This window comes from Grus americana, chromosome Z, assembly GCF_028858705.1.
Source record: "Grus americana isolate bGruAme1 chromosome Z, bGruAme1.mat, whole genome shotgun sequence".
Classification (NCBI taxonomy): domain Eukaryota; kingdom Metazoa; phylum Chordata; class Aves; order Gruiformes; family Gruidae; genus Grus; species Grus americana.
In genome coordinates, this window is record NC_072891.1 from 45,281,000 (window position 1) to 45,296,577 (window position 15,578).

General features: G+C 40.9%; 1 protein-coding gene across 1 annotated transcript in view; it reads left to right on the forward strand.

The window, feature by feature from the left end:
- The window catches only part of NTRK2 (neurotrophic receptor tyrosine kinase 2), a 210,240-nt gene that overhangs the window by 166,475 nt on the left and 28,187 nt on the right, over positions 1-15,578 (forward strand). The gene's annotated exons all lie outside the window — the stretch shown is intronic.

Consider the following 15,578-nt stretch of genomic DNA (forward strand, 5'->3'; position numbering starts at 1 on the left):
ATGGTTGGAACTGAAGCTATCAGGCTTGGGGAAAGCAATCCACAGCCAAGCTGTTAGTTTATAAACCTTAGAGTTCATCCCGTAAGGCAAGCCACTCAGCATCTTCAAACACATTTTCTGTGCCTGCCTCTCACATGACTTGGTGCCAGTGAATTCCTTATAGATAAAATAAAGGCCTCTTCCCTAGCCACCCAATCTGGGCTGCTGTGTCCATAAAGGAGAGTGTTACTTCAGCGTCAGTGTTTGTGGGATGCCTGGAAAGAGATTGTCTCTATGTCCAGCTGAGGCTGGACAGGGCAGAGGAACCCACACACAAGAATTCTTGTTGCGTGTTGTTTTACTTAACAGCTGAGAAGTAACAGTATCCTCTCTTCTTTGTCTTTTCTTTCAAAAGGCAAACCTAGTATTTAGTAAACGTACGAGCCAGATTCCTCTTATATTTTGTTGTTTTGGAAACTTGGCACTTCAAGCTATTTGGTCAATGTAAAACAAGCATGACCGCACTTCAGAACTTGGAAAAATACACAGAATGGTATCACTGCTTCTATTTGTGTTTGCGAGGACACCAGTGAGTACCAAAGCCCAGGGTTTCCTGATTTTGCATCTGAAGTGTGAGCAATACTTGTTAGGATTTGTTTACCATGTTCGTCATTACACTTAAGAATGAATGTCCACGCTTAACAGTAAGTGTTTGCAAAGGCCTTGACAGTCAGAGGCAGCATTTTTGAGCAATAAATGCTCTGCTTATTTTTGGAAAAAATGAGTAACTCCCTGCTGTAGAAAAACTACCTGCAAAAAGGGATGGAAGCCAAGTAATCGTACGGACTTCCTGGGAATGACTGAAACCTGGCATAGGCATGTGATAGTGTACTGACTCATCTTACCTGCTCATGTACCTCTGGGCTTAATCCTTGATTCTTACACGTGAGCATTCAAGCAAAGCTTCCACCCAATGAAGCACAAACTTAGAACAAGACCCATGACCTGCAGAAAGCAGGGGTTCACCAAAGGAAATTCTGGGTAACCTGCATAGTCCTTGGGTACGTCTCAAAGGACCTCATTCAAGGGATTCACTGCATTTCTCAATGCCTCTTATACAGAATCACTCTCTTCTTTCCTTCTTCTCTCCCTCTTCATCACTTTTTTTGAGGCCAAGGGAGGATCTGTGGGGTCCAGGGTGTAACAAAGGAGAAGAAAGAGGGAGTAGTCTGAAGAGGGTGCAATCATGGATGTGAGAAAGGGAACGAAAAAGGCAGGAAAGGTAACTGGAGAGAGGTGTTTGTAAAAGACACAAGTGTGAATGAAGGGAGAAAGAGGTAGGCAAGTGTCAGAGGGGGTGAGTGAAGATGTAAAGTAGCAAGGCTCCATCCAAATTGATGGTGTAAGCTTACAGTATGATAGATGGGTATGGAACTTAAAGTTGAGTAGTTGTTTGTTCTGCACAGTGAGAAAACCAAGGAGCATTTCTCTGGCCCCTCATGTTCTAGCTGGCTTCTAGCTGATGCAGAAGAGGGACAGAGCCACTGCCTGCAGTGCCACCATGTATCACAGTGATGAAAGCTGGAAGTTACAGTTGAGCCTGTGAGGCTCTGGCCTGCCCTGCTTGGGCCATTTGTGGGCTGGTCAGAAGCTGGTCATGAAACAGTCAAGACTATGATGACTTTCCAGACAGTTGCCTGGAGAATTATATCCATGGCAGGCCTAAGTAATGAAACTGTCAGCAGTGACACTGGGATGGCACTGACCTACCATACCTAATTGTTGATAGCAGGCTAAGTCTTTGCAACTGCTCAGGCTTAAACACATACATAGAAGCAATTCTTACCCAATCTTGACAGCTTTATCTGATGCTTGTTGGAAGGATTTACACAGCTGCAAAAAGCTCTGCAAGAAAAGGTTCAGCATTTGCATTTATTAATACACTGGAATAATTTTTTGGGGGGATCCTACTACCCTGTCAGGATGTTAGATTTGTCCAAGATGATTATGTATAGCTTGCTTCTGTAAGATAAGGTTGATCCCCAATCCTTGTTAGATTGTTAATGACATTCTGCATTGAATCAGCTCAGTTGTTAAGAGATGCTTCAGGGAAGAGGGGGAGAGAAATAACCCTTGGGCTGGGAATGCATGTGATGCGTGGCGCTGATTGCACAAGCTTTCCTTTTTCTCTTCCATTCGCTTTTCCTTTCTTTTTCGTCAGGTAGAAGTCCCGTGGGTGAGGGGAGCCCTGGTGTACATGCTAACATTCAGTGCAACAGCAATAGTTTTCAATAGTCAGACCAGATGAACCCGGGGACATGAAGAAACTTTGATGGCTTTTCTTACCCAGCACTGCTGTCCACGCCAGGCCAAACTGAAACAACTGTCAAGTAATTAGTGTGGTCTGTGTGACAAACAGCTCCAGCAACACTCTGCTGCACTGCAGTCCTTGTAGCACAGTGGATCATTTCATAAAGTTATTTACTTGCAGAGCTTAGGTCTCAGGATCATTACAGGCTTTTATTTGTTTTGCTGATGTCTGGTTTTTGTTGTTTGGACTCCCAACCCCCACAGGTCAGGGTTTCCCATCTTTCCCTCTGATACCCAAGTAGCGTGACTCAGCAGCAGCTTTCAATGGCTTAAAGTATTGACACTGAAGCATGGGAACAACCACTTTCCTAATATTTGTTTTTTGCACTCAGAGATAGTTTATTAGCCTATTTAGGCTTCCAGTTCAGGTTTGCAAGTGGTTGCTCAGTCTTAAAATGCTTTTCTGCATTTCTTTATAATAAGAAAAAAGCTTTTTTTTTTTTTTTTTTTTTTTTTAAAAAAAAGTAAGGTCATCTTATCCCAGTACTTGGAAAACTTAACAGGGATATGCTTTAAATATCCAGCCTGGTCAGCCAACTACAGGCTTGAGCCAAGATTTTGGATGAAACCGTGATCTCACCAGAGTAAGCAAGAGCTTTGCCATTAACTTCATTAGGATCAGAATTTCACCCTTCCACACTTTTATGTTTGTCCAGTGCAGGATACAGACTCTGTTTCTGATTTAGATTTATGGAGCTCAGTTGTGTAATCCCTATTTAGCTATTGTATAACTTACTTGCCTTTATGCAACAGCACAAGGAACAGTGGAGAAAATAAGGACTCCTGTCCTCCAGTTGTACAAACCGTGCAAGGATCTGTCAAAAGACTGGGGCTATTAGTAAGATTTCCATCTTCCTTCAGGTCCAACTCACCCCAAAGGAACAGAGAGCAGTCATAAATTAGTTTCCTCCATTTCTGGCACAGATGAGGCAGAAGAACCCAAGAGGATGTGTTTCAGTATAAAGTCCAGTGACCTGATTTCTCTTTAAAATCTTCTGCATATTTTGTACCATGTGTTGCTATTTAAAGAGAGCATACCATGTAGGATTGTAAGAAGCAACATAGGTTACTGAGCCCAAGCCTTCCACTCTTGCAGGAAGCCACACATTAGGTGTTAAGGGTAGGAGGAGCTACAAGAATCTGAGACCTCCTCAAGTCATATGGAAAATGCCAACACTCATTAACACTTTAGCCCCTTCAATATAAGGCATCAAACCCCATAAAAATTCCAGTCTGCCAGGGAAAAAGAGGAGATGTCAAGGTATCAACAGTGTCCTAAGCCCCTAAAAAGAAATTATGTTTGGCAAAAATTCCTGAGATATCTTAGGAAGTCATTCACACCCAACACACAACAGGAGGCGACAGCAATCGCCACCAGTCTGTCTCAGTCAGAATTACCTTCTGAGCTAGCAAACTGTGTAACACTATGAGTGCACGAGCCAGCTGCAGCAGCCTGTGGCATTACGGGGGTTTGGTGTCGCCCCTCAGAGCACCTCTGGCCCTGTCGCCTGTCCTCAGTGCCTCGGGGCAGTGTGGAAACCGAAGCTGACCCAGAGCCAGATCACACATCAAGAGGGGAAACAAAAATGCAGGCAACAAATGCAAGTTGTGAAGAAAGGCTTTAGTGAAATAAACAGATACAGAGCAGCCTGCAAAAGGCTGACAGGCTGCTTCTCAAATGTCTCTCAGGTATACCACAAAATTGGACAGCAGCAATCTTGTGTTTCTGAAGCTTGAATTTCTAACTCCTGGATCACTCCTGCCCTGTCACACAGCCCCTTCCATCAAAGTGGATGTTACAAATAAGTAGGATCCTGCTGCTAGGGCTTTCCCTGGAAGGCTACTCCACAACCTTGTTGTCCTAACGGCTGCAAATTTTCTCTTTTATCAACAGCCTGAATTAACTCATGACCAAAGTACACCCACTTGATCACATTATTCTCCTTTCCTAGCCTTTACATCTCAAGTATATTTAGAAAAAGTACTCCTGTCCCCTTCCAGACTGTTTTTGAGCGTTAAAGGCGGCACTCTGTCGGAAGAAAAGGTTCTTTATTTTTCTTCTCCTTGTAGTAGCCTTCCCCCTTGACTTTCAGTGTGTGAAACAGCCATTTCAGTGTCTCTTTCTGGTACAGACATCACTGGAACTGTGAGCAGTATTTTCCAAATGAGATTTTGTCCATTCTTGGATCAGAGGTACTTCCCAGCCTCTAATGAAAACACGCTGCACAGTACATCCTAGACTCGCATAACCTGTGTCACTGGCACACACTCACTGTTTTGTCAAACAGTGCCATGGGCCACTCTCATCTTCCACTCCTTCCAAATGAAGAACATCCCCCTTTTTTTGAAGTTTTTTGGTTTCAATCCCTCAGTGAATGACTTTGCAGTTCACACTGGCACATTTTGTACCTCTAATGGTTGAGAAAGACTGTTGTCTCTCTTTTATTTTTAGCCTCCTTGGGGGCTGCTTTTTTAAAAAAATTAAAATTCAGGTCTTGTCTAATTTGGTGGTGAGTAAAGAACTAAAGAAACAGAATTATGGTACCAAAAAAGTAAACAGCTGAGGGAATGAGAAAGATTTGTAAGGAAGTTTCCTAGATTTTTGTGGCTTTGTTTCTTAATGTTATGTTTCTTGATCACTTCTATTTAATGTTAACGTTAAGTGAGTATTTTGGGAAAAGATGTCTTTTTAAAACATAGAGTTCCCATGTGCTTTCAGTTAAGACGTGAGAAGTTATTACACTTCTTAGCCTCCCAGGAAGACTTCCAGAAAAACTAAGGATTACACAATTCACTATTCCAGGCCAATTTTAAAAATACCCAGCTTTCAGATCTTCTCTCTACATAAAAAGGTCAAAAACTCTTTTGAGAAACCATTTTGACACTTGGGAGTATTATAGTCCTCAGCTAACAGTCCCAATTCTGATCTCCACTGTTGCTTAGCAAAGCCAGAGCAGCAGTTTGAAGACAGTGAAATAGCATTAGTATTTGAGTAGTGAAATGGCAAAGAGCATCTTGCCTGCTAGGCACAGTCCTTCCTTCGTTTGTGAGCCTAATATTGTAGAGTGCAGTATTTCTGGCAACTGCATAATTCACTTTTCTGGTGACTCTCTATATGAAACATTTGCTAAAATATAGTGCTAGTAAAATAATCACCAGAGAGTGATCTCGCTTAAGCTATTTCCAGTACCAAATGCCTATTTGCAAAGAGAATTAATGCATGACAGCAAGGGGCTAAAAAAAGAAAAGGCGTGTTTATCATTATTTGGGCCATAACTAGCCAGGCAAGCACCACGATACAAATGTTTACAGTAAGGAACAAGTGTCTGTCTATTCTGAAAGGCCAATAGCAGCAAACACCTGCAGGTCTCAGCTGTCACTACAGAGATGAGTACCTGTGTGGGGGAGTTTGGAGGAGGTTGCACTAAAGAAAACAAGAAAGAGTTACTGAGAAGTCAAGCAGCTTGTCAAGGCATCCTCGTAGGTGTGTGTATTGAATTGTCACAGTTTGAAGGCACAGTTTGAAGGCTTTTTATTAGCTGCTATTTTTGCATCCATTGCTCAAAAGGAAATTATCTGCTTCCCTACATGGACTTCTCGGCTCTCCTCCTCCGTCAGAGGCTGATTGCATCATGTGTAGTGCTGGGGAGGACAGAGGGTTCCAGCAGCCCTGGAGGACGTGCACAGATGATTTCATGCAACTGGAAACAATACAGGAAATAATGGGCCAGCTAGAGAGACGTACATCCGAACTCGCTGCCTTGAAGGCAGCACAGTAACTCTGAACTTAAAGTAACATAATCACAAGTAGAATAGGCCTAATGATTTTAGAGGGCTTTTAGGAGCTTCCTAAAGGTCACCACAATGTCAGCAATTTAGAAACCTGCATGCACCAGGACATGGCATTATCCAGATGCTAAACAATTAGCAGCATGGTTTGATGCCTGTTACTACCTGCCTATGCCAGAGTATATTCTGTTGTGTGCAGGTAGCATGCTCTTTCCCCAGCTCTTACTTACACATCCCTGACGGCTGGTGTTTTGGCTGGAATTGCAGTTTTCTAACCTGCTCAGTGCTACACGAAGAGGCCAAATTCAGCTTTGTCTCAAGCAAGTACAGTTCCAACTTTTTTAGCATGGCTATAGATGTAGTCACTTCCCAAGTGACGTTTTCTCATCATCTTCACACCAGGGTCATTCATCTTACAGTTTTGTTTCCATCAGTTTTCACTGACACAGAACCTATGAGAGGAGTCCAAGGAAGTTTTCATATTAGTGCTAGTAGAAGGAACATCCGATGCCCAGCATGTGTAGTGTGCTGCATTTAACAGTGAGTTCTTACAAAACTCCATCTTGCAGGGTTAATGATGAGACAGTAATACAGCAAATGAGATTTTTAACTAGGAGATTATGGCATAATTTGTTTTGTCAGATTTAAGCCCCCTCTCACATGATATGCACAAGTGGGAAGCCAGCTCCACAGCTCCTGGAGCACATTCTCCTTCAGTCTGTGAGATCAAAGAGTGTAGAGAGGGCAAAAACAGAAAAGCATCATGACTAGGTTGAAAAATGGAGTTACTTAAAAGACAAACTAGAGCAGAGTCACCTTGCTTCTGTCACCAGTTACTTGATTACCCACTGAATTTGGGTGTCTAATTATTCCTTTGTAAATCCACCACCACTAGATTTACACCAGCGTGGTTCTCATGCAGGATGTAAAGAAAATGGTTCATCTGGAGAAAATAAGTTCAGTGAGGAAGCAGCATGTAGAAATATATACCAGCAAATGCAGAAATCCTGTTAAACAACACTATAGCTAAAAGCTCTGAATGTATGTCAATCAAAAACTTAATCATAGTGTTTGGAAATTTTCAAATGGAAATTTTCCCTCTGTTTGCTTCTGTTAAGAGCTTTGAGAATTTACTGTTTGGTCCCATTTTGGTTATAAAACAGATATTACAGTTTTCAAATGGATGGAAATTTTGGGGTTCCCACTCCATTTTTAAGGCATTTTAATGGTGTAGTTTTCAGCGGGGTTACTCCTGCTGTATGCAGTCGGTAAGAGCCCTAGGATCCATATGCATACCTATAGAATAGCAGGAAGTTTACACAGTCAGCATCACTGGTGGCTGACACAAGCTTTTCTGTTGAGGGGTTTTTAGCACAGATGTTCATTAACTTTAAAAGTCCTTTTAAAATTATATATACAAAAGTGAATCATTCTCAAAAATAACCACACATATGGATATAAATTGCAGGAAAGCAATGATTCACACATTGAAATTAGTTTTACGAACTGCAATTTGGAGAGCTTTGCAGAACTCCGATTGAAATCGGTGCATCCGTTAAGTAGCAGCACAGTCCTACAAAGCCATTTTTGTAGGTGCTGAAAGGATTTGACCACTGTTTAGATGTTTAGCACATAAGAGGACCATGTCCTCAATCCCAACCCTGTTCACAATTTGCTGGATTGTAGTTGCAGTATTGATGGAGTCTTCTTCCCTTGACTTTACTAGAGTCAATGTTTTGTCCAGGGCTTTAGAAAGTGAAAAGTTTACAGGCAACATTTTCTAGAGACCAGGCACAGAATGGCAAGACAAATGAAGTGATTTCTGTAGTTTTTCTTCCTGGGCCAGGTCTCTGTGCAGACCATTAATGCCATTTAGTAATTGTGGGGAGGAGCCGTGTGTAAATATCTGGAGAGAGAGATACTGTACTGTAGTGCTACAGATTGTCACTTTTGGCAGGAAATCTGCAAAGCAAGTGACATAATTCCAAAGGTTAGCAGCTGAAGCCGTTGCCTTTGCGATGCGCGCAGTGTGAGGAAAAGATGATGTGAGAACAAAATGAGAAAAGGATCTCTGGGACCACTGTGAGCACAGTCAGAAACTGGAGCGGCAGCTCCTGTCTGCTGCAGAGCACTGGTGCACCTTGTGTGACCACACCGCCGCCCCACTGATGGTGGGGACAGCACAGAAAGGCCACCCAGAGGGAGCAGGACTAAACAGGAGTTCTCCTTTGAGGACTGGTCACAGAATCAGCTCCCACTAGTGTCTTTGCAGGCTTCTAGCTGGAAGGTTTTCTTATGCAAATGGCCTCTCTCCTTGCCATAAGGAAAGCAGTTGCTAGGGAGTTTTCCTAAATATGCATTTTTTTTCCTGGGCCCTAAGAACAATGGGCACTCTTTTGGCTCACAGAACTCAGGAAGCACAGAAAGGAAGAACTAGACAACTAGACTATGAAGTGCTATGTGTAACAGGATGGATCAAGAGGATGAGAGGACAGCTTCAGCTTGTAATAGAGCAGAGCCTACAAATCTGGCTCTGTAGATTGGTATGTGCGTAGCAAAGAACTACTGACGGTGAATGGAAATGGGGAACGAGCAGGTCATTTAGATCTTCACTGCTCTCTGGGTCCTTCGGCTGTCTGATGGAGCACCTGGCCAGCCAGGCACCTTGAATGGGACCACTCCAATATGGAAGGGAAGTCATTAGCAAAGACTTGGGGCAATCTGAGCCTGTTGGCATTGGTGACAGAGAACTTGGACATGCTTTAGGTTACCTATGCAGTTGTAATGCATATGCCTTTGTGAAGCCTTTTCAGTATCAGACATCATGAACAGTATTGAAGTTTTTGACAAGTTGTCAGGAACAGCTCTCCAAGCTTCCCAAAAGGTGAGGACCCCAGAATTAGGATGATTTAGCATCTTGCAGGCTCAGGAGCTTTACAACTAGACTTCAGAGATAACTTGGCTTTGCATTAATCTAATCTTACATAAAACGGAGCCAAAACACTTACAAAATGGTGTCAAACTTCTAGCTGTGGCCTGACTTTAGGAAGCAATGAAGGCCTGACTTAAGGTGAGTGAGGGAATATGTATCTGATATCAAGGACGGATAAAAAAATCAGAAAATATCATGGTGACCAAATGCCTCTGTCTCCATCAGGTGAGTAAACAAAACTGCAGAAGAAAACCCACAAGTGGGAAGTAACTTTGTTCTGCCCAATGTACTGAAATGCTTTCAATAAGCATACCTAGCTTTATACTCTTTAATTTACTTTCAGAAGTTACTATTTATTTGTCTCTTAACAGTACCCTTGCAAAGCTGCTGTTCAGCCCTTGAGGATTTGAAGGGCTTGAATTAAATTTGATACACGATCAGTTCCACCTCTCTCCTCCAGTTCATCTCATCCAGGGCTTGATACTGCAATAGTGATGTCTCAAGTCTTTGGTTTGGGAGCAGTCAGAACGTCAGACACAGGTACCAACCCTGAGAGGTGATGCAAATGAAGTTTCAAAACTATGGAGTTTTATTTAGTCTTATATCTTGTCTGTTTTCAAGCTATTCCCCAATGCATATTTATGTTTGTCAAAAGTTTAACACGCTGAGTAGATAAGCCTTAGTTTAAAGCCTAAGGAAGCTTAACTTTGCTCAAGTTACATCTTCTGTCTTTGCTGATCGATGTAGTTACCTTTTAAATTGTATTTTAACTCTTGATTTGACCTGGAATAATCATGTTTTTAATTTGCTGTGGCATTTTTTCCTTTGTGACAATTATGAGGAGAGATTGCTTGAGTTTGGTTTTGTTTGTGGAGCTACATTCCCATATGCATTATGTGACCAGAAACTCTGCAAAATTGCTTGAAACTGATCTGAATAGGTAGCAAAACGTATTGAAATCAGAGTGCTTTTTGTCATTAATTTAACTTCTGAGGAATTTGGCTAAATTGCTTTGTTCAGAGTTGAATCATGACGAATAGTAATGTGGTAGGCCACAGGTTAGACGGGCAACTAATGAATGAACAGCAAAGATTTTCAAGAATCTGTACCCTTGCTGATGTACACGAGACTGAACCATTTTCAGCAATATCACAGAAAATACATGCGCTGCCATTTTTTTCCACACCAGGAATGCTACAACATTGCTAGCTCTAATTATTAAAAAAAATCATTAGTTTAATCACTTCCCTGTGCACCAACTCAGAAAAACAGCTTAAATCTTACACTTGAACAAATGCTGGATTCTGTAAATTGTCTTTTCCTTCCTGGGCCCTTTTTCTAAGGGCAAGAATTGTGGACAAGAAATATAATGTGGCAAGATGTATATAATCAGGAGGCTAAAGAGCTATTCAAGCAAAAGGTTATTACTGTCTCAGAAACAAATGTGTATGCACTGGCATAATTGAGAGTGTAAGTGAGAATTTTTAGAATATAAGAAGTCTGGAAAAGCCCTTTCAGCAGGAGCAACACGGAGCACAGAGAAGCCCAACTACTTTCAAGGTAGAGATGGATACACTTTGGAAGAAGTTTAAATGATAGTCACCCATGATACTTGAGGCTCATCAAACCCTACTTCAGTCCTCTGTTCCACATAGCTGTGTTCATGCTTTTCTCCACAACTGCGAGTCCTGGAAGTGAACATTTTAAAATGAATGTCATTTCAACTATTCACATTATCACAGGCCTAGAAGCCATGACTTTAAGGAAAAGCTATAGTGCGAGACTTTTGAGAATAGTGTAAAAGGCTGCAAATCTACATCTACAAAAAATAATGAGCCATTGTAATAAAGGAGTACACAGTGAAAATAAAATAGATTAAAAACCATTTAGAGATAAAGGATCTCTATCTAGAGACAGAGATTGTGATACTTTAAAGCACAAAAAAAAGCTTTTTCTGTTGCTATTGAAAATTAATATGATCTAAGCAGTTAGTTTTGTAGCCTATACAATTTTTATAGAAGACAGACATATTCAAAGAATGAAAACTTGTCTAGCTTCCAGACCTATGAGCAAACTGGCATTGACATCACTGGGGACAGTATTTTTACCTTTATCCTCATTAACTGCAAATTTTAATGGCTTTACATCTGTTTTCACTTCTGTGTTCACTGCTGCATCTAAAGGGTGAAAAAAAAAATCACATCAGCCTGAGATCCAATCCTTGCATGCCACACCATGAAGCAAACCAATGTTTTGCTGGAAATGTAAGTGGGTTTTTTTTATAACTGACATGGAAATTGTGATGCAGTCTGAGCCTCACTTAGGAGATTATTTTATAACATCATTTAGCCCATTCCAAGGTTTGTGTGTGTGAAGGGAGTCCTTCAAATTATTTTATGAACTGCAAGATTATGTGTCTATAAATCTGTTTTTAATGGTGTACACAGAAAGGGAGAAATCTTATCAGGGCAAATAATTTTCTCATTTCCCTTCTCCTTTTCTTTTTCTTTTTCTTTCTCTTTTTTTTTTTTTTTGGATCATAGAATTTTAGGAAGATAAAGAACTGTTCATTAAATTTATTGCCAGATACTCTTTAATAACATATCAGTGTTACAATTGTTTCACTGCCAGTGTAAATATGAAGGGGAAAAAACCAAGAGTCAACGTGAATGACAGTCATGACAATTACAAATAATTTGTCCTAATGTTTTTGTCATCTACCTTCCTCATACTGCCTCAGCCCAGTCCCACAAAATAAAAATGTGTTGTTATCTGGAGAATATAGATTCTTTCCAGAGTGATTTACCAGATGCCTGTCACCACCAAGTCACTTTGAAAAGCTAACTGATAGGCTGGGCTCTTTGCAAGTTACTGCTCTGCATGCAGTCCTTTTGCAGCTGATTATGCTGCCAGTGTTATTTTCTGACAGTAAGATTTAGTGCAGCATAGCTGGCTGGCAGTATCCTTGTAGGAGATTTTTCTTGCTCGTGAGCTAAGCGAAGGGCAGGGTCCTGCATTCTTGGCAGCCTGTCATATGCATGAGCTGTTTGTTTTTTGGATTCAGCAAGCAGAGTTTTAAATCATCTTTAGCAAAACAAGACACAGAGAAAAAAGAGAGATCAAAATAGAGCTGAATATTTCATGTCATAATTTTGGCAGCACGCCTCATCTTGTCTTCTACATTGAAAGCACCAATGAAAAAGGGAATTCTGCAGTTTTCAGTCGAGTGACTTTTCCGTGCTCCTTGAGAATCCTCACATATTCTAGGCCTGGCCTCTCATGACATATCAGCCTTTTTTTAGAGAAAAGAATTTAGTGTTGAGTACTTGTGTGGGAAAAGCATAACTGCATTAAAATACAGCTCAATGCCAGTACACAGTGAGTGGAATGTGCCCCTCAGCAGAAAGCTGATAGATACTACTTGAATATAGAAAGTAAAGCTTATATATTGTTTAAGATATACAGGCCCAATATTGCCATTTTCTGCAGAGGGGAATTCTGTTGAAAGCAATCGAAAGATCCATCTTACACAACTCCTACCTGTTTGCTTAGAGACACACAGTTGTGATTTTTTTACATCAGTCATGCTTAGAGGAACATACAGTTTTGACCAACAAACGTTTCCATGGCAGTTTAGAGGGGGACTAAATGGTGGGTTTGGAGCTGAGCCAGCTTGTACATGCCTACATATTATGCAATATTAACCTTCTTGTTTCCTGTCCCGATCAGCTTTAGTTAGTAGAATAAAACACCAAATAGAAAAGGAGGGAACTGAAGGCAATGTGTGTACTACACACAGTAAGAAGCCGTTCAAATACAGCTTTAAGCACAGCTAAAATGGCATAAACTAGGAAATACAAAGGAATTTCACAGAGAGGTTTATGCCGCTCCACTGTACAATGTGAGACTGAATGTATGTCTAGGCTGCAGGCACTGCTAGCTCTAAAAATGTGACACGAGCTTGATGCAAACTGCTAAACTATTCAGAAGCAGGGCCAATGCTCCTTTTCTGGGGCATACACTTCTATCTCTGTGCTACTTACGAAGTCCAGGCTAGGTGCTTTAAAAGGTAGCCTGTGTTTATATGTTCTCAGTCATGTTCTTAGGGATATGGAAAACAGCATTGTGTTAATTAACACAACTAATCAGGAAAAAAGTAAATAATGCTTCTTTCCTTTCTCTGCCTTTTAATTTTACAGTATTTTACATCATCTTCATAAATTTCTTCAAGATAAAAGGCATCAAAAGTAGAAAACTAAAAAGGAATAGATCTGGATCTGTTTAGCCTTCAGATTACATAAAGTAGACAATTACTTTGCACCTGTAGTTGAATAATTTCCTGTTGTAAGTAAAGTTCACAGGAGTAGTGATAGATTTGAAAACTCCCCGGGATCCTCAGAACTCCTAGCTTTGGAATGATTGTGACCTCAAAATTTTAGGAGTACCTGTTTTCTGCTGCCCTTCTACTGCTGTTTCAGAGGGTCAACTCTGAGAAACGGAGGGAACTAGCTGTTAGGATCAGCTTAAGTATTGGGGAAATGTGGATTTTCTTTAAATAAAGGTGTAGAAAGTAGTTGGAAATTGTGGTTTTAAATCACAGGAGAAGATGGGGAGCAATAGGTTGCAGAACTATCTGTGATTTCATCTCATAAAGCACAGTGGGAGTAAGCAAAACCATGCAAGAAGGAAAGGCTAATGGACAAAGAGGGATACAGTGAAAAGTGTCAAAAAGCATTTGAGATTGGCTTTGAAAAGAATATTAAAATAAACAAGAGAAGGTCTCTTGGCTGTTTACACGTAAAGAGAATGAGGAGGAAAGTGTACCCACTGCAGACATGATGGTATGGGAAGGAGAGTTAGTTTGGCCTGGAAGCAAAATTAATTTTTAACATGAATATGAAGATATAGGCAAAGTGGCTAATGGGATTGAGAACATGAAGGCTAAACCTGGAACAGGCATAGAGGAGAGATTGTCAAGCAATATAGGACATGGACAACCTGTTTTATGATGGGAGACAAAGAGTTCAGCAAACTCTTTAAGCAGCATAAGCCAGCCCTGCTGCCTAAAGAAAAGGTCCTGCCCTCCTGCTAGTCTCAACAGCTAATTCCTGCATCATCTGCTTTTCTGCACCAGCACAGATGTTTCTGCAGCCACTGGACAAACTGTATTGATGAATCAATCCAGCTGAAAAACAAGCACTTTTTTTCCTGGTTGTGGGGAAGACAGAATACTTTTCCAAACCGAAGTACAGTACCAGGGCATTCCAGCTTGAAGTCTTTGTTGAAGGAAGATTGAAAAAAACCATCGGGGAAGGAAAAGTACTATTTAAAATAAAGGACAGTGTTTCCATAAGAACAAATGAGTACAAGCTGGCAATGAAAGAATTTAAGCAAGAGACTAGAAAAAGGTTTCTAACCATCAGAGGAATGAGGTTCTTGGAGGCCTGTGAACTGGGAAGAAAACTGTCTCATTTTAAGGTGGTACTGTGTAATTTATGAAGAGAATGATGTGATGTAGGGGAACTATGTGACAGGGTGCAAGAGAACCAGAGGACTCAGCGTGCCACTCACAATTCTTAGCTGTAGCTTGAAGCACATAACCAAAACTACTGATTGTGTCAGAAGTATCTGGTTCACCAGAGTGCCAACATGAGTAGCAGTTTGAAGCATAGATACTTCATTTTGTCTGGATCAGTTCACCCCATCTTTAGTTTGCATGGAATATTCAAAATAGAGTTACTGGCATTTGTGAAAGACAGCTTAAGGTGGCTGATTTTTCATGGCAAGGAAAAAGTTTTGAGACCAAATATCTCTAATTTATGAAAATACTTGCCATAGCTCTGCAACTCTCACTTGTAACTTCTTAGCTTCTCTCACTGTTTACGAAACCACACACACGACAGAAAATCAGGCCTGACTTTGTATCCTCTCTATCACTTTGGAATAATCTATTCTTTAATTCTGCATGCAGTCTCCCCTCCCTTGACTTTGATTAGGTTTAATTAGACTTTAACCCTGCACATTCCAGGCAGGTTGGGTTCTAGTTTTACAGATGCTTCTGTCTGACCATAGGCAGAGCAAATATTGCTTTGACCTTGTTGTTTCCCAGTGTCCTCCATTTGTTATTAGGTAAATTCAGAAGGAGATTTTAAAGGATGAAAACATGTAAATAGTTTTTCTTCTGCTTCATCTGTATCTCCCTTCTATTTTCCTCATGCTTTCATTTGTTTTCAAGGAGGGTGGCAATTTGAACTTACCTTTTCAGCCCATGCCCATCTCAAAAACATGAGTGGTTTCTATTTGTGACAAGGTTTATTATGACTCTTGCTGGTTCAGCAACGTGCAAGCTGCCCCTTAGGTCAAAAAGCTACATTTTCACATGCAAAATAGTAACAGGATAGGGGCTTTCATGCTGGACTATGCTAGGTTCTCACTGGAGTTTAACGTATAGCAGATTCATCACATTCATTATTACATATTATATGCCCTGCTCCATTCTTTCACTGAG